Source organism: Sorex fumeus, unplaced genomic scaffold, assembly GCF_029834395.1.
Source record: "Sorex fumeus unplaced genomic scaffold, SorFum_2.1 ptg000010l, whole genome shotgun sequence".
Lineage (NCBI taxonomy): Eukaryota > Metazoa > Chordata > Mammalia > Eulipotyphla > Soricidae > Sorex > Sorex fumeus.
In genome coordinates, this window is record NW_026606067.1 from 32,103,725 (window position 1) to 32,128,057 (window position 24,333).

At 41.5% G+C, this 24,333-nt stretch overlaps 1 long non-coding RNA gene across 1 annotated transcript in view; it reads left to right on the plus strand.

The window, feature by feature from the left end:
- LOC130020121 (uncharacterized) overlaps positions 1 to 24,333 on the plus strand; it is a 49,173-nt gene that overhangs the window by 20,028 nt on the left and 4,812 nt on the right. The window contains exon 2 of the long non-coding RNA XR_008791953.1: positions 11,629 to 11,757. This is a non-coding gene — a long non-coding RNA (uncharacterized LOC130020121). The remainder of the gene's footprint in view (positions 1 to 11,628; positions 11,758 to 24,333) is intronic.

The following is a 24,333-nucleotide window of genomic DNA, read 5'->3' on the forward strand; positions in this document are numbered from 1 at the left end:
ACAGCTCTCGAGCCCCCTGAGCACCTCCACAGTGGTGCTGAGGGTCCCGCAGCATTCAGTCATTCAATCTTTCCATCCCAGCTGCTGAGAATTACTAGCAGTTGCCCTGGGGCCGTCTTAGCAGGCTTTGGAGGAACCCTGACCCAAAAGGACAATGTCTGGTATTCTGAAAGTCAGCATAAAAGACAGAATCTTTCATTTGAACAAATATGAACGGCAGAGCCATTAGGACCAGTTGGAGATTGGTTTGAACTTCTATCTGTCACTCATTTTTGGGTATGAATAAATCGGTGCTAGGTTTCTCTAAAAACGAAGACAAGGTTTTCTCTTCCACAACGTTGCTCCAACAAAGAGCAACGGCGTTCAATAGAAATGTAAATATAATAAATATGCTAATTATTATACTAATAATATCAATATTAAAATTTTACAATATTAATATATTAAATTAAACAATATGTTATAATCAATATAATATGATACACGATCATATTACGTATCATATATGTTAAAATACATAGATATGAATTAAATATAAATGTAGTAATTAATGAAAAATAATGAATGAATAAATAATAACATATAAAAACAATGAATAAAGAAATAAAGAGAAATAGAAAAATAATAAATCACAATTAATAAATGTAAATAAATGAAAAAATATAAATAAAATAAAAATATAAAATATGAAATAAAAAATAAAAATAATAAGAATAACAATTATCATCCACCCCCTTCTTGGTTTGATTTGTAGCTGTCCACTGGAATCCACACAAATGTCCTTCACGTGGCAAGAGGATAAACAGGTGATTTGGGGGCCTGGGCGTGGCTCGGCCACAGGAGCGCCTGCTCTGGCGGCAGCATCCCAGGCTGTGGGTCTGACCCCCAGCAGTGCCCCCACATTCCTAGCCGGGCCTGGCACGGCTGCTATCTGGGGACCTCTAAAGGAAAACCAGCTCTCCCTTCAATGAGCACCATGGCCAGAGCAGGAGCACCACATGGAGTGTCTGTGGGACCCCCCGAGTCAGTGCAGCGACAGCAGAAGAGAGGGGCGTGTCACGCGGTCAGGGAACTGCAACCCAATGCACGGTACTCGGCCAGGACGAGGAAGCCCCGATCCGCGCACTGAATCCACTGGACCTCAGGGGGCTCGGCTGGCTGTGTGCTTCCGTCTGGGGGGTGGGGGTGGGGTGGGGGGGCCTCTGCTCCCACGCACCCGGTGCCAGACACACCGCACAGTCCAAACTGATCCTGGCCAGCTGGCATATGAGACAGCTCAGCACACGCTGGCCTCCTTGGCCCTCAAGGAGCCAATGCCCCGACTTGGTCCCTTAGGAAACCCTGCACCTTCCACTCCACGCCAGCGCCCTCTCCAAGTGCTCAAAGATACAACAGTTTCTAAAAGGTTCCTGCCTTTTCCGGAGGAACCAGAATTCAGGCTCACACACGTTCAGCTCGAGTTGCTCTTCTCTTGTTTTGGAAACCAATGTTTGCTGTGAGCATGGAGAAACACATCTCGGGGTGGAGCTAGCAAAGCACACAGGAGAGCAGGAAAGGAGAGTCAAGTGTGGACACATGGAACCACATGGACCAACCTTAGAAACCTTGTTGGCTCAGAGACACCAGAACACCCCCGCCACCTGCGCTGCTCTACTTTGTTGCATCTGAGTGAAGAAGAATCTAAGATAGGGCCCGAGCCAGAGCACAGCTCACAGGGCATTTGTCTTGCACGGCGCTGACTGGAACCCGGTGTGGTCCCTGCCCCCCGAGCACAGATCTGCATGAGCTGGTGGCTGCATTCCCACTGTGGGGGTGTCTCTCTTGTTCCCCCCTCGGCCCGTTCTTGCTGTTTTCTCTACTGCTTGGTTGACTGCGTTGTTTTGAAATTTTGTTTCCCTCCTCCCCCTCCATCAGGAAGCAGGGACCAGGAACGATGGCCCAGAGCCCTACTTGGATAACGGGGACAGGGGTGGGCAGGAGGCATTCAGGGAAGGGGCTGGGGAGGCTCTGCCTGACCAACCCACATGGGTCTTCCAGAGTGGAGAAGCCAGAAAAGAACAGGTTGTAGAAGAAGTAGAACTTCTCGAACAAACCTTTGCAGAATTAAGCGACCAGGTAGGCCCTACTCCAGCTGGGGTACGGCTCCTGCCTGAAAGGGGGAGGTGTTGCTTGGGGCCGGCACAACGGAGAACCATGGCAGTTCCCACTAGGGAAAGGGGGAAGGGTGATGCGAAGGTCTCTATGTCAATTGATACCGGGCCTGGACATCACAGTCAAGGCTGTTGTAAGTAACACGATGGAGTCAAAAAGATGAGGGGAGGGGTGGGGCACGCGGGGCGGGGGGTGGGGGGGCACAAAGCAGGGTTTGAGCCCTGGGTTGAAGCGTCAACTTCACCACACACCACCAACATTCACGAACTTATAGCCAGGGAGGAAGTTTCCTGGGAGGCGGAAGGCAGGCAAGGAGGCAAAGGCCTGAGTGGGGGTCGTGGTGGTGTGTGTGGGTGGGAGTGGCATCTATTAGGTCCCGAGAGTTAGACCATGAGGACCTATGCGGGGAACAGCCGTCCCGAATGTTGTTTCCTTGGATCAGGGCGTCGGTGTGTGACAGTCACCTGTGCTTAACAGTCAGGCTGCCCTTGCTGCCCGTCCTTAGTCCCAGCTTCATACCCGCAGGTGCGAAAGAAGAACCAGGAGGTCAGGAGTCAGCTCATTCTCGAAGACTCCTATGTTCGATTGATGCAGCAGTGCGCAGACAATCTTCATCAACAACTGGCTGCATTCCAAAAGCTAGCCGTCCAAAAGGAGCGGCAGTTCGTGAAACAGTTGCAACAACAGCAAATGAAACACGACCGTGAAGTAGAAAGACTTCAAGTGAGGGGGGCGTTTTACCATTGAGCAGGAAGACCTGAAGCAGGCTTCCTTGTTCACTCACTCCCCACCTTCTTCCCTCGCCTTTAGACACTTCTGAAAAATAGCAGAGAAGACAATCTCCATCTCCTAGCTCAGCTCAAAGTGTTGACCACCCTCGCAAAGAGTAAGTGACAGGGACTCCAGGAGGGAGAATCTAGCTTGGGGTGAGGTGTGGGTGGGGGCGTGTGACGGGAAGGCTGTACAGGGAGGCAGATGCCAGCCAGATCTGCCCTAGGGGGCCCCCTTGGCTTGGGTTGTCTGAGACCCTGAGGATCTTTCCACAGGAAATGAAGCTGAGCAGGAGCAAGGGAATGAGCAAGAGGTGGAAGCAAAGGAGGAGGAGGAGGACACTGAGGAGGAAAAGGAGGAAGAGGAGGAGGAGGAGGGTCAGGAGGATGAGGTAAAAGAGGATGAGGAGGAGAAAAAGGAGGAGGGAATGAAGGAGGAGCTGGTGAAGGAGGAAGAGGAGGAGGAGGAGGAGGTGAAAGAGGGGGAGGAAATGGAGGAGGTGGAGGAGGAGGAGGATGTAGGGGAGGAAGATGTGGAGGACGAGGAGGTGAAGGAGGAAGAGGAGAAGAGGGAGGAGGCAGATAAAGGGAGGAGGAGGTGAAGCACGAGGAAGAGGTGGAGGAGGAGGAGGTAAAAGAGGAGGAGGTGAAGGGGGCGGGGTAGATCATGAAGGAGGAGGAGGAGGAGGAGGTGCTGAAGGGAAAGATGAAAGAGGAGGAGAAGGTGTTGAAGGATGAAGAGGAAAAGAAGAGGAGGAGGTGAAGCAGGAGGAAGATGTGGAGGAGGAAGAGGTAAAGGAGGAGGGGCTGAAGGAGGAAGAGGAGGTGGAGGAGGTGGAGGAGGTGGAGGAGGTAGAGGTGGAGGAGGAGGAGGTGCTGAAGGAGGACGAGGAGGTGAAGGAGGTGAAAGATGAGAAGGAGGAGGTAAAAGAGGAGGTGAAGGAGGAGGTAAAGGAGGCGGAGGTGATGGAGAAGTTAAAGGAGGAGGTGAAGGAGGAAGAGAAGGTGAAGAAGGAGGAGGTGAAGGTGAATGAGGAGGAGGAGAAGTTCAAAGATCATGTGCCATTGATGCAAATGTCAGACAACAACGTTGAACTTCCGAATCAGTCGTTCCCCATGTGTACCAAATCCTCGGTGAGCCATGAGCATGACTGCTGCCTTCAGCGTCCCCTGGGACCAACCATCCTTAACTCTTGGTTTCCCTCCTTCCGATTTCTCTCAACCTGCAACTTTCCCATGGGATATTCTGGGCCACCTCCACTCAACACCTCCTTGAAAGCCCATGTGAGCTGGGAGGGGCCAGGATGGGAATGCCCTTCCCAAGGACACCTAACCAACTCACCCCATTTGATCTTCCTCCAGCTGCAAGGATCGTGTATCCCCCAACAAGAGCCTGAACAGCAGATGGAGCACGTCTTCAAGAGGATGGAGGCGAGTGGGAAATCATCCCAGTCCTCTTTGGAGGAGAAGGCCACAGTCCAAGAGACCACGGGCCACATAGTGATCGAAATGGGTTTCCCAGTCGCATCCAAAAACTCGGGCTGGGGACTCAGGTCCCTGCTCTCGTTTCTCCCCTTTACCAACTGGTTTCGGGACCCACAAAGTTAAAAATGGAATAAAAGGCCCGTTGTTCGTCGATTTGCTCGAGCGGGCCCAGTAACGTCTCCATTGGAGACTTCATTGTTACTGTGTCTGGCATATCGAATACGTCATGGGGGGGCTTTAAAATAGCCTACTTCTATTCTATTTTCCACCTCCCCACCACCCTCCTGGCCACCCATACCACTTTTATCAATCGATGTATGATTAGAATAATAATAATAATAATGTATTTCTAAAAGTACCAAAAAATTCTAATCTCTGGGAGGAATGAACACATGAAAACCTGCATGCTGTCCTAAAGGGTCACTTGATGACACACTTGAGGTTTGGATATGGACAGAATTTTGAACATTTTGGTTTTCTTTTTGGGTCACACCCGGGGATGCTCAGGGGTTCCTCCTGGATGTGCACTGAGGATTTACTCCTGGCGGTGCTCAGGGGACCCTACGGGACGCTGGCAATCTAGCTGGGGTTGGCTGCGTGGAGGGCAAACGCCCTCCAGGCTGCACTAGTGCTCCAGCCCCAGAATCCTCAACATTTTTAGGGCTGCATATAAATGATCGTTCTAATGATTAGTAAAGTATAATAAGAAACCTTACTTTAAAAAAGTTTTGTTCAATAGTCATTTTCAAATGAAAATATGTGCTCTGCGAAGAGAGCTGAAATGGCTGGAGGAGATGGCGAGGATACAGGGGCCCACACACAAAGCTTGCCTTTCATGGTCACAAAGAAATTCGGACTTCCTCCCACGTCCCCACACTTCCACTCCTCAGTCCTTTCTAAGTTTAGTTTTTAAAATTTAGGTCTCTGGATATTTAAATGTTGTTAATCTGTGTTGTGTTTTAGTTATTTGGCTCTTTTATTCCATAACGCCACCTTTGTACCTGGCTCTCCTGTCCTGTTGCCTCTCATCTGTCTCTTCTCTTCTCCACATTCACTCTATTTCCTATCCCTCCATATACACTGGTGCCAAGGGGTGATAAGGATATCCCTCCTTTAAACTTCCAGATCCATCCATGTTCCACAAACTGCATAGTGATTTTACCATTACTAACAGCTGTGTAGTATTCCACTGTGCATGTATATATATTATATATATATTACATATATATAATATCTTAAGAATCTACTGATCTGTCATTGAGCATAAAAGTTGATTCCAAATCTTAACTATTGTACTCAGTGCTGTAATAAATAATGGTGTGCATACATTCTTTTGAATGAATGTTTTTTCATCCAGGAATAGATACCCAAAAGTGGAATTGCTGTGCCATATGGGACCTCAATTCTGAGTTTACTGAATACCCTCTATACTGTATTCTATAGGAATTGGACCAGACAGGATTCCCATCAGTTGTGGATAAGGGTTCCTTTTTCATCTAACCCCCCCAACAGAGATTGTTCCCAGCATTTTTGATATGTGCCATCCCCACTGCATGTAATTTGTTGAGTAGTTATGTTGCTTCAGGAGCTCTATAGATTATTTACATGACACAAGTCAGGTGTGGAGGCTGCTGGGACCTAGCCGGTATGGATGGGCTCTGCCTTCCCTTCTGATTAGGCTCAATAATGCCAACTGGAGGTAAGCCAAATGACAGAACAACGAACAAAAGATCTTTCTTACTTTTTATTGATTTCATTTACTGTATATCACACTAAAACTCTTGAAACTTGAAGTAAATGAAATAGTATTTGTCTGGAGGAGTTTCTCTGTGCCATAAATCTCATTCTTCCTTCAACTATTCTCTTTTTGTTTTAATTATTTATGAAAATCAAACTTTCTGAGTCTGTAGCTGCTAAAAAGGTGGATAAAGTCCCTTGATCACCACTGAGGCATTGAGGAAGGCAAGGAGTAGTATTCAGAGTCCTGAGTGGAAACAAGCTCAGATTTAGAATGGACCTAACTAAATGAAGCAGAAGGAAAGCTCTCAAAAATGTACTTTATCAGGAAAAATTAAATAATGTATCCCATAAAGTAATTTTTATTTATAAGCAATCTTTGTGCACTTTTCAAATAATGTGGTATAAGTTGGTAATGAGTGGATAACAAGGGATCAGGCAGAGCACAGAGATAGGGAGGGTGATTGTTTTACACACAATCAACCAAAGTTTGATCACTGATACCCGATATGATCTTTCCTTAACCTCTGTAGAAGTGATCTCTGAACGTAGAACCAGGAATAAGCCATAAGCACAGTCAAATGTGGACTCCAAGCAATGAAGAACAACAAAAAAGAATGCTAATGGAAAGATAGATAGATTGATTGATAGATAGCAATAAATAGAAATATAAAATTGTCCTGATGTCTATTCTTTAACAATTACAATGGGTGAAATGAAATTATTTTATATACTGATGCTCGCAGCCAACACGGGTTCAATTCCTCCGCCCCTCTGGGAGAGCCCGGCAAGCTACCGAGAATATTCTGCCCACACGGCAAAGCCTGGCAAGCTCCCCGTGACGTATTCAATATGCCAAACACAGTAACAACAAAGTCTCACAGTGGAGACGTTACCGGTGCCCGCTCAAGCAAATCATTGAACAACAGGATGACAGTGCTACAGTGCAGTGCTACAATGGGTTGATTTATGCAGCAGTGGAGACATGCCACTCCATTTGGAGTTTAGCATTATAGAAGCTATTCATGAGTTCTGTAGAATAAGAAAGGGGCAAATCAGTGAGTCTGTCAGAGTGTAGGTGAAAATATTGTTATGAGAGGAAGGCTAAACATGCTGAATAAAAATAAACAAACAAAAACAGTGAATTTATAATTAAAATTATTTCAACTTAAAACTTGCAGTCCAATAAATATGCTATCAAATAGGTGTTATAATCCACCATCCGTAATCACTTTGACTCCAGAAATTGCTGGTGGGATGTAGAAAAAAAGTAATTTGAATGAAATTGAACAGATACACATACTCACCCCTGCTCTGTTTATGCCATGCTTTGTGCTTTTGAGAAATTTACAGTTTCCTTGATTTTCTTCTGGATCTTACATGTACATGTAAGGATATTTGCTTTAGTTTTTTTTGTGTGTGTGTGACATTTTGGCCCACACACATCTGTGCTGAGAGCTCACTCCTGGGTATGAGCTTGGGGATAACTCCTGGTGTGACACGCTGGGATAAAACGTTTGGGGATCACTCTGTGTTGAGAGTTCACTCCTGGGTATGAGCTTGGGGATCACTCTGGGGACATTGTGACATGCTGGGATAAAACGTTTTGATTTTGTTTAAACTTTCATTATGAAACATAAGACTTGCTGGATCACTGGTAAAAATGTTGGAAGACAAATTCAGTCTTCCAACATATTAACAAATGCACATCCCCACGCAGAACTCTCTGATTTTATGTCCTCATAAGTAATCTTGAAATTCCTGTTTCTTCACAGCTTTGTCAAAAGAGTAAGGTGTAAAACTTTCAGTGAGAAACATTATCATTGTAGTCTTAATTTTCATTGTTGTTACTAGGAAAAATATTTTATGAGATGATTTTTTAATTTTAATAAGTTACTCATAGATAGTGGATTTTCTATAAAGTATTTCCTTTGTTAAACATTCTATGTACTAGACATATATTAGAGATATTTTCTTTGAATTATTCAAGTTAAATTAGAAACATTTATCTTTCTATTTTGTAATAATGTTTTCTAGTCAATTATTAACTGATGAATAACTACACACCACAAAGCTTAAAGATTTAAAACAATTTCTTATCATCTCTTAATTCTGAAAGTTAACATGGACCAACTGAGTGCAATTCTTTGTTTTCTTTTCCATTGAGTAAACTCTTTATTTTCACTATTTCATTTATATCTAGCTATGTATTTGTTAATGTGCTCAATTATTTTATTGAAGTATTTAGTAAAATTATTGCAATCACTTTACACATTTGTGTAACTAAGAATATGAGTTTTCTCTTTAGAATGCTAAATACGGTAGATTCATCAATGAATTAGTTTATATTGCAAGAATAAGTACTTTTATTATATATATGGATAACATATTTTTATGTACTTATTATGTGAATTATTTGGCAATAAGATTCACACTTGAAATTGACCTCTACAGTCGTTTTTTGAAAGTTTTCAAAATTGAAAAATTATACTCATAATGTTTCATTGTATGGATTTTATATTACATTTAGGTATCAGATAAAATGCTTATGGAGCAGAGAGAGTGCAGATTGGAATTGTACTTAATCTATAGAATAGCTTAGGTACAATAGTCATATTAACAATATTGATTCTTCAAATCCATGAGCATGGAATATTTTTCCACTTACAAAAACCTTCAATCTCTTTCTTAAATGAAATTAAAGTTATCATGACATAGATATCCCATGTCTTTTTTTAAAGTTGATGCCTAGATAATGGATGTTTTAGAATTAAATGGTCTAAAAACTCATGTATTTCTCCTCTGATTTGTTTTTTGTATATAAGTATGTGATTGGTTTCTGTGTATTGACTTCGTAGACACTTTCTTCACTCTGTTGAGTCTAGGAGCTTTATTGGGCTTTTTAAGGTCCCCTATACATCATGTATTATACAAACTGAAAATTTGACTTCTTTTCCAATTTGGATCAGTTTTATTTGCTTTTCTTGTCTGGTTTTATAGACATGACTTCTAATACTATATTGAATACAAATATATACATTGGGCATCCTTGCTTTATTTCAGAGAGAATGCTTTCAGTTTTTCACCATTAAGAATGACCCTGCAGGGGCTGGAGCAATAGTACAGCAGGTAGGGTGTTTGCCTTGCATGTTGCCAACCCGGGTTCAATCCCCAGTATCCCATATGGTCCCCCAGGAATCGCTAGGAGTAATTCCTGATCTCAGAGCCAGGAGTAATCCCTGAGCATTGCTGGGTGTGACCCAAAAAGCAAAAAAAATAAAAAAGAATGATCCTTATCATAGGTGGCCATTACCATCTTGAGGAAGTTCATTTCACCCCAAGTTTGTTGAGATTTTTTTCATGAGTTGATGTTAGATCTTCTCAAAGGCTTTCTCTGCATTGCTTGATATGATCATGTTATTTTTATCTTTCCTTTTACTGACATGCTATATTATGGTAACTGATTTGGTATACTGAACCATACTTGCATCCCTCAAATGAATCCCATTTGATTGGGTTACATGACAATTTTTTTTATGTTATTGAATTCAGTTAGCTAAGATTTTGCTAAGGATTTCAGGGAGATTGGTCTGAAGTACTCTTTTCTGGAAGAGCATAATGTTAGCTTCAGAGAATACATTAGGAAGGATTCCTATGTCTTTAATATTTGGAAGAGTTTGAGAATTAAGAGCAATAAATCTTCTTTGAAAGTTTGAATAGTTCTCACCGGTAAACCTGTCTGGACAGGAACTTTTGTCTTGGGTAGATTCTTAGTTACTGTTTATATTTCCTTAGTTGTAATTGGCCTTTTTAGGCTTTCTTCTTCCTCCTCATTCAGTCAGCTCTGGGAGATTACACAACTTTAAGAATCTGTTAATTTCTTCTGGGTTCTCCAACTTCAGCACATAAAAGTTGTTCATAGTAATCTTTTATTATATCTTGAATTTCAGAAGGATCTGTTGCAATTGCTCCACTTTCATCTCTGCACTGATTTTTTTAAAATATTTTCTCTTTTTTTTCTTTGTGAATCTAGCTAAAGATTTATCTATGTTGTTTATTCTTTGAAACCAATTCCTGATTTCATTGATTTCTTTCAATTGTTTTCTTGGTTTCTATGTCGTTAATTTCTGCTCCAGTTTTTATTATTTCCCTTTTTCAACTCCTTTTTGGATTGTTTTGTTGTTCCTTCTCCAAATTTTGAAATATATTTTTAAGTTTTTGATTAGGACTTTTTCTTCTTTCTTAGTGTATTGCTATACATTTACCCTTTGTATAGTTTTTGTTGAATCCTGTAGATTCTGAGCGTTTGTATCTATATTCTCATTCGTTTCAGGAAATCTTTTTATTTATTCCTTGATTTTCTCTTTGATCTAGTGGTTATTTAGCAGTGTTTCATTCAGCTTCCAAAAGTTAGAAGTTTCTCCCATCTTCTTTCTGTGGTTATTTTCTACTTTTATGGTATTAAGGTCTGAGAAGATACTTCAACTTCTATGTTGGTAAGTTTATGTAAGATTGTTATGCCCTAATATGTGATCTATCCCGGAGAATGTTCCATGTGCACTAAAGAATGTTTAGTCTTGTTTGGGAGTATAAAGAGCCCTTTATATTTCGAAAAATCCGAGTTGTTTTAGTTCATCTTTTAGGGCTCATATCTCTTTTCTGATATACCCTCTGGTTGATCAGTATAGTGGTAAAAGTGGAGTGCTGAAGTCTCCCATTACTATTGTGTTTTTGTCAATGTGTTTCTTTAGGTTTGTGAGTAGAAGTTTTATGAACTTTACTGAGTCTTCATTTGGTACATAAATATTGATACAGTATTTCTTGATCTATTGTTCCCTTAACCAGTGAGTTGTGTCCTTCACTGTCGCTGTGTCTAGTTTCTATCTTTGCATTAAATGTTACTTGGTCTGGTATAAGTATGGCTATCCAAGAATTTATGTGTGTTCACGTGACTTCTATTAACTCAAATGATTATTTTTCATCCTTTCTGTATTTGATCTTTGATTTTAGGTTAGGGTTAATGTAATGGACTTGAAGGGGATTTAGGAAGTGATCATGACACAGGGGTAGCACGGAAGAGGTTAGGATGCACCTAGAAGAGAAAGAGGCCAGTATCAGTATTGTGGTACTGTGGGAGAATGTCTTCGGTTTGAGAGAGGGGTAGTGAGGATTTCCTTGGTCCAGGGGACCCAGAAGGAAGCCATACCAGTTATGACCTGTTTTTACATTTTCTTTAGTACGTTGTAGCTATTCTACATTTTTCTATTTTTCCTTCTATAATTAGCTGGCCTAAGTTTACAGCGTTTACTTAGCATGATTTTGATATTTTCTTCTATATTTTTAAATTTTCCTTTAGGTGTTTATATTTATTTGTACTATGTGATCTGGTTATTTGTTCACATGAAAAATTAACTGTTTTGCTTTGAACTTATTACAGATATAATTTTCATAACTATAACTAACGTTCAGGTGGTTTCCTTTTCAGAATGTTCTCCTCATCATTATGTCCCAGATTGCCGTTTTAATTGAACATGTCAGAACAATGGAATTTGTAACAGGTTTTCTGGAAGCTGTGAGTGCCTTCCAGGATACTATGGAATACAATGTGAATACGGTAAACAGAGAAAATGGGGTGGCCTATTGTGGTGTTAACAAACTTTGATTTTAGTATGATTTTAAAATAAAAATCTGAATTCAACATGATATCACATTAGACAAATGTAAATATTTTATTTAGCGTTTGTCTTATAATATCTTATAATGGGCCGGAGTGATAGCATAGCGGGTAGGGCTTTGGCCTTGCACGCAGCTGATCTGGGTTTGATTCCTCTGCCCCTCTCGGATTGCCCGGCAAGCTACCAAGATTATTGCACCCGCACGGCAAAGCCTGACAAGCTCCGAGACATATTAGATATGCCAAAAACAGTAACAGCAAGTCTCACAATGGAGACGTTACTGGTGCCCACTCGAGAAAATCGATGAACAACGGAAGGACAGTGACAGTGACAGTGATCTTATAATGTATTTCATAGCTGTAATGAAAATTTCATATGTTGACAGTTGCTCTTATGAGGTCATTGGATTTGTGTATTCTTCTTGGTACAGCTGCTTGAGAAACAATTTTATCATTCTATAATTATCTAGAGTCTATATTACTATATTTAGAGTTATCTAAAGAAAAAGACAGATACACTCTGTAAGATAGAAAGTAATCAGTTTTTAGTCTTCTTAAAATTATTCTTATTTCTATAGCTTCTTGTAGTCAAAATTAAGACAAGAATTGTTTATCTGTTTTATCTTAATCTAGGATTAACTCTGAAAAATATGCCTATAAATTTACTTTGGATATATTTATTTATATTGGTTCTTTATTAGAACTCAGTATGTTCAATTAGAAGTTTGGAAAACACAGAATCATACAATAATTTGTCTTGGACATTGACTAACATCAATTTAAAGCACTTAAGAGGTTAATAAACCCTAAAGAGATTGAGGTTAATATGTGAAAATATAGAATTAGTGATATCTGACCTATCTTGGCCATTTAAATATATCTAGACTATTTTTATAAATTTCATGATCTGTAGAACAGAAATAATAATAATAATATGCAATATTTACTTTTTCAAAGTTGTCATAATAATATATTTGTAAGCATTTAGCAGTGAAGAATGTGACTCCCCCCTAAATATGAGTATTAATAGATGACAAATGTTAAAGCACCTAAAGAAATACCAGCAATATTTAAATTTGTTTTCATTTGTTTCAACCTGTTTTAATACTGGTAAACTTATTTCACAGAATAAAATTCTACACCATTTCAATTCTAACCTATTAAATTTTCAAACTTGTGTCAACCAATCTGTGGATTCTTGGGTTGGAAATGTGGAAAAAATATCGTTTATTTTTTGTTTCTTTGTCTTGATTCTAAAATTGTAAATAGCTGCATGAGGTTTAAAAATATATATATGTATGTATGTACATATATATGTATAAATGTTTACTTGCATATATATGTTTCCAAAATGCAAACACTTTCTACTTTCAGTGTGGTAGTGTTATGGGGGATTCTGAACTGTCAAGAGACCTTACTTTGGTGAAATAAATCTCCAAAGTGTCAACGTAGTAGTTATCATTGGAAAAATGATGTGTCATTGTGAGAAGCTATGCAGTATACAATTTTAAAAATCTACACTTTGCAGTAAAATGTATAGTAATGAGCAAATATATGTTAAAAGAGCATTAATTGTATTTGTTGATTATTTTGGACTTGGAGAGGAGGAAGACGGAGATTTCTCTCTCTTCTAAGAGAAGGAAACTAGACTGATAGTATTGTTTAGAGAAGTGGAAAAATCAAGAAAGATATCTTTATGAGCTTTTGTTGGGATCGGGAATTCCCTAGCCCTGGGAGGCGCAGAGAGACCAGATAGACACAATTCCTGCAGGAGTAAAAACGGGGTTTATTTAGACCAGCATGCTGGGCTCCGCAGCATACCCCAAAAATGGGCAGTGGCTGAGAGCCCCGAACTTCTTCAAAGGGGATCTTATATAGGCCTTCACTGGCCGTTACAGCAAAGCCCGCGCATTTCATAGCCAATAGATTTGTAACAACATATACTTTCTTAACCAATCCGTTTAAAAGTACCTCATCCTTAACCTATAGATTCAAAGATCAGCATTTATGTACATCAATTGTCAGCACAAGCGAGGTTATAGCCGGAATCATTAAGCCTTAGGTAATCTCCCTTGACCATCCTCATTTTGAGTTACCCAAGTCTGCAGGGTGCTTTAATGAGACAATACATTCCAGGAAAGGGCAATTTCCCCCAACCACCTGCATCCTGAGTTATCCTTTACCCAAATCTGCAGGGTGCTTTACTGAGAAAATACATTTCAGGAACAGTAAATACACCTGAATCCTGTCACACTTGGTTTAGAAAGAAGTTATGCCCTGTTCACTTTCCAAGTCCCCTCTCCCCCAGGTGCAAAGCAGCCAAGCAGCTTTACAGAAAGCAATGTTGCAAGTTAGCTGAAGTACACAAAAATTTGATGCCCTAATATGGATTCTTTCACTTTGTGTTGTGGGGGTGTGGGAGAGAGTACAGAAGGCAGAGCCTTTGACTTCCATGTGGCAGACCTGAATCCCTGAGTGCAGATCCAGGAGTAATACTTGTGTGACTTGAACTGCTCACGCCCAATAAAATATTTTGTTTTGTGTATAATTCAACTAAGGAGTGCAAAATATTTTGTTGCAAATTCTTAATGAAAATTATACAAGACTAAACAGATGAAACTGCAGAGTCTTCTGTTGTTCACTTTTTAAAATTTTAAAATAAGATTTTTTATTGGAAAGCCACTTTTTATAAAAGGATGTCTTTCTAATCCCTTTTGATTGATTCTCTTTTTTTTTTCCTTAAGTGTGATTTTTCTCTTAATGTTATTTCTGTCATAAGTAACTCAATATTTACAGGATAATGTCATCCACACACAGCCTCGGCAAAACCAACTTTGAATTTCTAGGGATGGGACATGTGAGATAATAAAGGTGTAAAGGAGTAGGAAGGCAGAGAAAGGGAGAAAATTGATAACTTATGGATGAAAAAATTTCATAAATATCCATTCTCATTGGTGAGCGTTAGGCACAGTCACAGAGAAAATTCAAGACAGGAAAAAGGAATACTGTGTGTGACCTCAAACTTAGCTCTCACAGACATCTCTGACAGCCTTCATAAGGAAATTCTCCCAGCATTGGTGACAGTTCTAGCATCCAAAAAATGCATTTGTATACAGTTTCTAAATGACTGGGAAAGACCACTTACTCCTAATTACTTTTAATGTTCAATCACAAAAATAATGATTTTTTTCCAACCAATGAGGAAAAATATAGTATTGGATTCTAAGGGCAAATTCAATATTGTGCTTTACAGGTCATGAAAGAAATTTTTCAGAGATTAAATTTTATAGAACTTAAAACCTCACTTATAAAACGTTAACCCAATGTATATTTATTATTTTATTTATTATTCCTTTTCTCTTTCCTTCCTTTCTTTCTCCTCTTACTCATACCAAGAGCTGCCATTTCTACTAAGGAATTCAAATGCCAAATCTATATGAATATCTTCCTTAGATATTCTCTTATTCATTCCAAAAATCAAATTGAAAAATTACCTTTATAAAATTTAGATTGGATCTAAGTTTGAAGATATTGCTCTTTTAGGAATTTTTAAGATATTGGAAAGCATTGATTGTTGGAGTACATGGAGCTTAGGTTTATCAGGTTGCACCCATCATAGTGCTCCCGAGTCATTCCTATTACTTTGTCTGTCTGTAACTACTTCTATGCTCTCTTGCCCAACCAATTCGGAAGGTCTCATCCTTCTTATGATGTCGGTGGGTCCCATGGGTGACTTATGTGAAGTGGGGAGGAGAAAGATGGTCACTTTCTCCCCACCCGCCTCTGCCACCCGGGACCCTGGGTAGGCTAGGACCGGTAAAGTCTGCAGTGAGCACCTGCTCGGCATGGGCCTAAGCCCCGCCAGCCCCACAAGGTGGCCGTCAAGCCACACCTGAAGTCCGCTTGATCTTCTCGGCACGGGAGTTAATCCCCACCACCCAATTGCTCGGGGAGCCACGGACTCAAGTTGGGGCCAGAATTCGCTCTTTGCAGGAAAGGAGAGACCAGTCCCAAGCCTTACCCGAGGTCTCTGGGGTTCTTGTCCCACTCGCAGAAAAGAATTTCAGGAGTAGACGAGCAATGAAGTAACAGGTTTTATTTGGAGGCTTTTGGAGAGGGAGAAAAAGGGATAAGCAGATAATAAGAGAGAGAGAGTAACGCGTCCAGAGGGAATGTGGGCTTCTCCGAGGGTGGAGAGAGCCCCAAGTGGACTCTCGAGCTGGTTCTTATAGATCCTTCTGACTCGGAATGTTCTGGAATCTCCTTGGGGCTGGGTCACTGGAGTTAACCGGATTGAAAGGGGGGTTCTCGGAAAGGAGGAATTTCATGGGGAGGAGGCCCATATCTTCAGGGTCTGGGGATGGTCTTATCAAGTCTTTATTCTCTGTGTCCACAGGGTGGGTCAGTTCTAGAATTCTTCTTCTATGAAACTTTGTTTCATTGCAGAGAGCCTTTCCCTATCTACCTGCCTACATCACTTAGACACTGAAGCTGTACTGTAAGTTAATATTGCCTTTCTCCTCTCCTTATGTCTTTTGAGCAGTTTACTTTAATGCAATGTCCTTTTGTATAGATACAGGAAGACAATTAATTAATATTATGCTTTATAATTTAGGAATTGATTGGCTTTGAATATTATTCACTCCTGGGCATCTGCCTTCTCAACTTAAGCTGTTGGGATCGGGAGTTCCCTGGCCCTGGGAGGCGCGGAGAGACCAGATAGACACAATTCCTGCAGGAGTAAAAACGGGGTTTATTTAGACCAGCATGCTGGGGCTCCGCAGCATACCCCAGAAATGGGCAGTGGCTGAGAGCCCCGAACTTCTTCAAAGGGGATCTTATATAGGCCTTCACTGGCCTTTACAGCAAAGCCCGCGCATTTCATAGCCAATAGATTTGTAACAACATATACTTTCTTAACCAATCCATTTAAAAGTACCTCACTCCTTAGCCTATAGATTCAAAGATCAGCATTTACGTACATCGATTGTCAGCACAAGCAAGGTTATAGCTGGAATCATTAAGCCTTAGGTAATCTCCCTTGACCATCCTCGTTTTGTGTTACCCAAGTCTGCAGGGTGCTTTAGTGAGACAATACATTCCAGGAAAGGGCAATTTCCCCCAACCACCAGCATCCTGAGTTAGCCTTTACCCAAATCTGCAGGGTGCTTTACTGAGACAATACATTTCAGGGACAGTAAATACACCTGAATCTTGTAGAAAGAAGTTATGCCCTGTTCACTTTGCAAGTCCCCTCTCCCCCAGGTGCAAAGCAGCCAAGCAGTTTTACAGAAAGCAATGTTGCAAGTTAGCTAAAGTACACAAAAATTTGATGCCCTAAGATGGATTCTTTCATTCCCCACTTCTTTTCATGAGCATCTCTAATCCTAGAGATCGTGGGGGGTCGGGGCCTAATTCAAGGACCCGTGGTTAAGAGTAGCTTCCCTCAGTGGGTAGAGTCCGGTACTGTTGCCCCGAATTAGGAGGATCTTCAAGACTCAAACCAATTCTCCCAGGCTTCTCCGACGTCGTTCAAGGCCTTCCCGTAGCTTGGCTGTAGAGTCTCTGACAACCTCAGTGTGGTCTGCGTAGAAACAGCATCCCTCCACCAGATCAGAGCAAAGCCCTCTGTTCTTGAGGAACAACAGGTCGAAGGTCGAGTCCTCTCAGGTTTTGGGAGACTATCTCGAACAGGGATGTGAGAGATTTCTCGATGAGGTCTTAAAAAGAGTTAAAGCAACAGAAACCAAAGCAACATAATGCCATACCCATCTCTATCATTAAAACAATGAAAAGGATTAACTCTACAAACAGGTTTGGTTGATAATATAACTTCCTGTGTTCAGATTTTTCTAATGGTCACAGAAACACCAAGCCATTCTCTGGCTTTCTCAGTACAGACTGGAAAAGCTTCTGCCCATATACTGAAGCTATCAATGAGAACCAACATATATTTATACCTTGAACATATGAACATTTGATCATTTGTATAAGGTCAAGCTGCCGATTCACCTCTAAGTTCCTTGATGCTGAACAGGTGTTAGGAGAGGAGGCTCAGGATTTCCACTAGGTTCATTAATGGCACAGAAAGCACAGTTCTGAATTACTTCTATCTTACTTGCTGTTCAGTTCCTCCCCATGGAAGATGGTTCTCACTAGTGTTAAAACATAACCCTTTAATAATATTCCATTGCATTGGTTCAGGAGTTGTTAATCCCATGATGCAACAGAAATTAAGAGCTGATAATATTCTTGTTCTCTCCAAATGACTGTTCACAGAAAATGAGATGCAATAAAGTATAGAAAGAAAATTCACAGTATTTTAGAACTAGATATTAATCTACTCTAATTTAACCAGTTTAGATGCCTTTCTCGACACTTTGGCCAATTCAGACCGGGGGAAAGCAATTCTGCACTTTGAGATGAGCTTCACCCTAGTAAAGCTCTGGCTTTCAATGCTCGTATCAGACTAGTGACAGCATGTATAATATTGAGTTCCCTTTACAGATTAGGCTGTTTTACCTACAGACAGTAAACTAAGTTTTATCTAAATTTCCCCAAAGGGGGTACCTTTTAGATCAAGATTAGAATACATTTATTCAATCACCTCTGTAGAATTAGAATCTGATTCTTACAAAAAGCAAGTTACAGAAACATGGTTTTCTCTCCACCTTCATTTTAAAACGTTGCAAGATAGTTTAACAAACCTGGCTTGTTCTTTTGCATAAACACAGTAAGATTAGAGAACTCTCCATTTGGGATACCCAATTATTTACTGAGAAGTCCTGGGGATCAGCTAAAGACAGGAGACACAACAATAGTGGCATTAATCTTCATTAATCTTATCTGGCACGTCAGAGCTACCCAGGCCTGGCCAGAAGATGTCCCGCGATGTCTCGAGCCCTTGGGTTGTGGCTTTGGTCCTCGTTTTCCACAGAGATGTCCTGGCAGAAAGGAATCCATCCCATCCCTTCTTCAGGGCTGGGAGAAATCCTGGTTTCCAGGTTTTTCCTTGACGCTGAGAGTAGGCCCAGACTGAGTCAGTCATTGCAGAGTCCTAGATTCCTCATTCTCCATAGCAGTGATGGTTTCCAGTCTTTTCTCGAGCCAGCCTGCCTCTAGGGTCGCTCTGAGGTTTGTAGGGTTCTTGAAACAGTACCTGTTAAATCCCTGCTCCTGTCATTTAGACAGATCTCCTGACTGTTTCCCTGGAAGAGGGCTTTGGGGTCCCATGGCTGGTTTTTCCTGTCTGCATGAGGGGTAGACCCTATTACAGAGAGGAAAGACTTATCTGGATTTATGCAAACCAACATAGTGCCATGAAACATCAAAAAACATACTGAAGGTACAAAAGAAGAGAAAAGCAAGTATTTCACTTTACTCACAGAGATGTAATACACCTGTTTGCTGTGGGTCCTAGTCAGAGAAGCTAAAATCTGTAGAGATAAAGCATACCGTTTAACATGTTTTTAATCCCATGTCAAAACCCTTGATTTCTGCAACTTTTGAAAAATTCAATGATCTTAAGAGCACTGTAACAGGAGTCCAGATAATCCATCAATCATCTTTACCATAGATCTTACCACAAAGGTGCTAGAAGAATTCTGCATGTGATTTAAAGCGTTTCTTATAACAGTTTGACCAGTTCCTTTTCTTTAGAACAACCTCAAACCTTCTACACATTCCTTTACATACATTCTGTAACTTTCATTCATTTAAAAATCAATTTCACTTTAACAGAATTCCTTTCCTTTCTTCCCACTGACGATATCTCCATCCATTATCTTTCTGACTTATGGCATACATCTATAGTAGTACAATGTACAATGTGATCTCCCAAATTTAGACACAAGTTACCAACCATCTCACTTAACATGACAAAACTGTACTCTGCAGTACTATTTCAAAAGCATTAGATCAGTTCCATAGATATTCAAAATGCTTAAAAATGCTCACAATTAAAGCTGTTACAAGGTATATCCACTGGGCAAAAGATCACTTTACATTAGAAACTAACCAGGAGACATCTTAAAATTCTGATTTAGAGGAAAACACAAATACAAAAAGATTAAAACACTCATATATTACCATGAAACAGAAAGCATCTCAGGTCAGGGCTAGGTTGATACCTGGAGACAAACCTTGGCATAAAATAAAATTATCAAAATAATAGCATGCACTTTCAAGCACTAGACAAGCAATGCTATGGCTTCAAATTGTCAGGCTGACATCTGAGACTAATTCAATACAACTTATTACTAAGTAGCCCTAGAAATTTTAGTTACCAAGAGTCTCAGAGATCAGATAGAGCACTGGTAGGACAAACTTTGTAACCAATTTTATAACTCTAGAAACTCATGATTAAACTAAACCATTACTTTTAAACCAGTTTTAATGTGTCATAGTTATTTTAACTCTTTCTAGGTCAAATATTCTAATCCAATGCAGATACAAATATGTACATTAACATAACAGCATAAGACCTATAAACAATCAATTTTTATAAAACATGATAAAACCTTCTTTGGCTTAATTTCAATAGTTCTTGTACCTTAATTATTTAAAATCATGAGCTTTCTACACCAGATACTTTTTAACAATTCCACAGAAATACAAACATGCTTTCAGACACAGAAAAAGCCCTTTGGATTTTTTTTAACCAAACTTTGATATCAGCATAAGAAAATATTTGAATTGTTGTGTGAGCACAAAAAGGATGGCAACAATCTATCTTTCCCACCGCCAGCGTTCTGTAGTTTCCCCCACTCCAGGGAGGTAGATGGAGATGGGCAGGAAAAGGAAGGAAACCTTATGGCCAGGCTGCTTGATCTTAGTTGCAGTTTATTCCAATCCTCTCTCCACTCTCGTACCAAAGACTAGCCTGCCTAGAGCTGGGAATCTGCAACCCAAAGATCAGGCCTGGCTAGCACCTGAGATCTCCGTATCTAACTAAGACCTGCTAGGTTCTGTGAGAAAAAGGGAAACTGCCTCTTACAAATTTTTCATAAAAGTTAGCTGAGGCTTGTAAGACAAGTTCTTGCTTTCTCTGAACTCTTATTTCACTTTAGTTTCAGGCTCTAGTTCCATAGCTCTTCTAGACAGTACAAGATTCTTAAGTTCAAAAAGGATTTCAACTGTTAATAATATAATCAATGTTCTTCTAACAAGAAATTTAGATTGAGAATTCTGCTTTCTCTGTAGGCTCAACCTTCTGATAAGGATTAACCCTTGTCTAACAGGTTCCTAAAACAACTGCATTTCTTAAATCACTGGGTTGCATGTCACTAACTTCTCTAAAATTTCTACTTCTGATTTCAGCCTGGTTCCAACACTCAAGTGTTCCACACAGACACACAGACAGACAGACAGTCAGACACAGACAGACGGACACAGACAGACAGACAGTGAATTGACGAAAACACCACACGTACATGTGCACATATCTGTAGTTGATCGATCAATCTGACCCTTCAAAAAAATGGCAGGGAGAAACTGATGGACTGAGAAAGGGACAGCTCCCAGGGCGGCTGATTGGGAACTCTGCTCCTCATTTCCCAGCCTAACTAGTCAGTCTCCCACTTGTTAAAAATGGGTCAAGAAAGCGCTTTTGTTGATATAAGCCGGCAAAATAAACTATGACAAAGATGTTACCATATTTTCGCCAAGGCTAATTCTGAGGCAGGGAACTAGTACCTTCCTATCAGACATGGGGATAGGCTTCTTTGTTTCTGATGTCAAACAGTTAATCATAAGATCTCGCATTTTCCTGCCTCCTCTGCTTTGATACTCTCCTATTTCTTTTGTTACCTGCAAAGATCTGACTGCAAAATGATCTGGTAATGCAAACTGCCATTCACTGGCTATCTTTCCCCAATATACTCAGGCCACATGGTGTTACAGAGGTCAATAAGATCTCCTTATCTAAAACTACCTAGTTGGAAGCTCCTCAGATGATTTCCTAATTGCAAGCAATAATCTATGAAAAGGGATGGTTCCTTGGCAAAACTTTTCTCCAGGTCTATCACTTTTGCCTCTCCTAAGGGGACTCTAACCTCCCTTAAATTGGCCTTTATTCAGAGGCTCATCTCTACCTGGGTGGGCCTGGCTTTGGGCAGACCCACAGCTGTGTGCCTGAGCCAAACTTAGTGCTGTGGTCTTAAAAACTCTGCTCCTTAAAAAAAAAACAGTTCTGCCTTCTCTCAGCTTGCTACATCTTCCCTGCTTTTGCTGGCTTGCTGCTTTTCTTAGGCTTCTTACCTGCCTTTTACCCCTTTTTTTTTCTTTCTGCCTTACATCTGGACTGCCTTCATTAGCATTTGAATTGACCTCTAGCTGAGACTGGGTGGGGAAAAGGATTTTCTGCCTGTAAATTGATCTGCCTTAGTTTCCCAGAATCTTCTCACTAGTGGGCTTTCCTCCCATCCCCCCAATAGTGGATGGTGATGCAAGACAGACAAAGGAGGGGTGCCTCTTGGCAGAGACTATTCAGATGCTTGCCTGGAGGAGAACTTCACAGCAGATCTTCCACAGATTACCTCCTTTATCTGAGTCACAAGGTTTGGAGAGAAGGAACCTCGTGGGGGCCAATCCACACCGAAGGAAGGTCATTCTGATGAACAATAAGTGTCAAATTTACCTTTCTTGATTGTCAAGCCCAGATCCTGAGCTTTCCTGTGGATCTCAGAGAAGTGATCAATTCTGACCCGTATTAAACAATCTTAATAAACAGAATTAGGAGAAAGATAATAAATACACACACTATGGATACACGCACAGCTCACACTTAGGCACTCGCTCGGACCGGTCCACTCTTTCACACGGGTGTGCACCACACTCACCAGTCACCCTGGGACTCCCAAATATGCCCAAAGGGCATGCACATGATTTTTCACCTCCAGAGGGTTTAGTTCTTCCAAGTGAAGAGATCAGAAGTAGGGAAAGGCCAGTGCTGGCCCGGGAGTGGCAATAGAGAGTTCGGGGTTCAGGGGCAGAGGAGGAGCAGAGTAAGTGGGGGCCCCTTCTCCCCCCGGCCTGGCACTCCTGCCTAAGGCTCCTGGTCCGGGTACCCCCGGGGAGCAGGCTGGTAGATGACTCCCTTGACCTGGAAGATAAGAGGCGAGTGGAACGATCCCTCGGGGGGGCAACCAATCTGGAACGTCGGCCATCCTGCAGAGCAAAAGGTCTGCCATTTAGGCTTTTTAACAATCAGAAAAGGATTCTGAGCACGAGAGCAGACCTCTGACCAGTGGGAGAGAGTGAGTGAGAGGAGTGGACGGAGATTGTCCCATGGTTCCAAAGACGGTGTCTCGGTAGAGAAAAAGGACGAGCGTGATCCAACCTACAAAAAAAGAATGACGCAAGCGCAAGGCCTTTTGGAGAGGAAAGAAGAATAGAGAAGTAATAGAGCGGCCGATGATTCCTGACACACCAGATGTAGCCTCTCCGAGGCTACCACCAAAGAGGCCTCCAGGCGTCCCTGGCCCTCATCCACCTCCGGGGCGTCCCCCAGGGCTGCGGCCCGTGTCTATTCCCGACACGTCTGTCAGACACAAGGCTCGCACACACAACAGTGTGCTGCACACCACTGTCACTGTGCTTGCACACCACTGTGCTTGTGTCACCGATCGGTAACTAGAGTAAAACGGTACCGGAGAAACAAAGAGAGAGAAAGAGGCGCCTTAACTTACCCCGCGGCTCAATCCTGCGTCCCTGGGGCAGGGTCCTCGGTGATCTCGGTGGGACCTCCAAATGTTGGGATCGGGAGTTCCCTGGCCCTGGGAGGCGCGGAGAGACCAGATAGACACAATTCCTGCAGGAGTAAAAACGGGGTTTATTTAGACCAGCATGCTGGGGCTCCGCAGCATACCCCAGAAATGGGCAGTGGCTGAGAGCCCCGAACTTCTTCAAAGGGGATCTTATATAGGCCTTCACTGGCCTTTACAGCAAAGCCCGCGCATTTCATAGCCAATAGATTTGTAACAACATATACTTTCTTAACCAATCCATTTAAAAGTACCTCACTCCTTAGCCTATAGATTCAAAGATCAGCATTTACGTACATCGATTGTCAGCACAAGCAAGGTTATAGCTGGAATCATTAAGCCTTAGGTAATCTCCCTTGACCATCCTCGTTTTGTGTTACCCAAGTCTGCAGGGTGCTTTAGTGAGACAATACATTCCAGGAAAGGGCAATTTCCCCCAACCACCAGCATCCTGAGTTAGCCTTTACCCAAATCTGCAGGGTGCTTTACTGAGACAATACATTTCAGGGACAGTAAATACACCTGAATCTTGTAGAAAGAAGTTATGCCCTGTTCACTTTGCAAGTCCCCTCTCCCCCAGGTGCAAAGCAGCCAAGCAGTTTTACAGAAAGCAATGTTGCAAGTTAGCTAAAGTACACAAAAATTTGATGCCCTAAGATGGATTCTTTCAAAGCCTCAGTTGCCCTCACTTCCTAGCACCCCAAGGGCAGGGTCCCGACGTGGGACTGGATGGAACCAGGGCAAGCCGGTAAGT